At 39.6% G+C, this 1,104-nt stretch overlaps 1 protein-coding gene across 1 annotated transcript in view; it reads left to right on the plus strand.

Moving 5' to 3' along the window:
* LOC107689537 (uncharacterized) overlaps window positions 1-777 on the plus strand; it is a 3,776-nt gene extending 2,999 nt beyond the window's left edge. The window contains exon 5 of the mRNA XM_016487553.1: window positions 506-777. The gene's annotated coding sequence lies outside the window, so the exon portion shown is untranslated. The remainder of the gene's footprint in view (window positions 1-505) is intronic.
* Window positions 778-1,104: the final 327 nt, after the last annotated feature.

Genomic DNA, 1,104 nt, shown 5'->3' on the forward strand with positions numbered 1-1,104 from the left:
CAGTTTCGTGTGTGTGTGTGTGTGTGTGAGAATGTAAAGTGCAAGTTTATTTCTTCCCTTCAACGTTTACATTTAGACAGATGCAAACCAACTGTGTTTACACTGATGCTTCACCAATAATGGGATTTTGCTCAAGAAATATGTGATTGTCCACATTCTCGGCCATATTAACAGCACGTTTAAAAGCAGCTGCCGGTCGGTCAGACAGACCTTGGGTACCAAACTGACCTAGCTGCATGTTTAGCTCCACAAAAGTGTTATTTTGCCTCTTTAAATCAGCATTGTGGGATACAGTGTTCTGCATGGCATACTAAAATATACTGCACTTTTTGGTATTGAATGTGTACAGAAAACATGTATAAACTACATACTGCAGAAATATAAATTTTTGTTCAAGGCCTACAGCTTAGAAGCCTGTGAAAATAAATAAGGCTGTTTTTAATGATTGCATACTTGCATGATTCCAGCATTTCACCATTAATAGTTTATTTTCAAATTCTTGCAGCCTTGATTAGGTGTGTGTTTGGCAGGCTGTCAGTCATCAGGCTCGGAGGCTCTGCAAGGACTAAAGGATGCTCTGACTGATCCATTGCGCTGAGGTTCAGTCCTGGCAATTTGTAAATGCACCACCCTTCCAAAGGCTGTACATTTAATGTTAATAAAAATGTTAAACCCACAAAAAGTTTACTTTCCAAATTGTCACTTTTTTTTTTGTTTTTATACTATGTAAATAAAGCTGAATTTTCTCAGACCAACATGCCACTTGAATGGAAGAAATATGTCTTTATGATGGTTCTTGCCATTTGATGATAGTGCGGTTTAGTGCAATCTTCTAATACTGTAGAAATGGATGTAAAGTAGTCTGTGTCGTGACTTTCTGTAGAAATAGGAGTAATATGCAGTTTCGGACATGGTTCTACTTAAGGCAGTGTTTCTCAACCCTTGTCCTGGGCGCCCCCCAGCACTGCACATTTTGGGTCTCCCTAATCAAACACCTGATTCAACTCATTAGCTCATTAAAAGAAACTCCAGGACCTGAAATAGGTGTGTCAGATAAGGGAGACATACAAAATATGCAGTGTTGGGGGGCGCTCAGGACCAGGG

Source organism: Sinocyclocheilus anshuiensis, unplaced genomic scaffold (genome assembly GCF_001515605.1).
Source record: "Sinocyclocheilus anshuiensis isolate Anshui unplaced genomic scaffold, SAMN03320099.WGS_v1.1 scaffold369, whole genome shotgun sequence".
NCBI lineage: Eukaryota > Metazoa > Chordata > Actinopteri > Cypriniformes > Cyprinidae > Sinocyclocheilus > Sinocyclocheilus anshuiensis.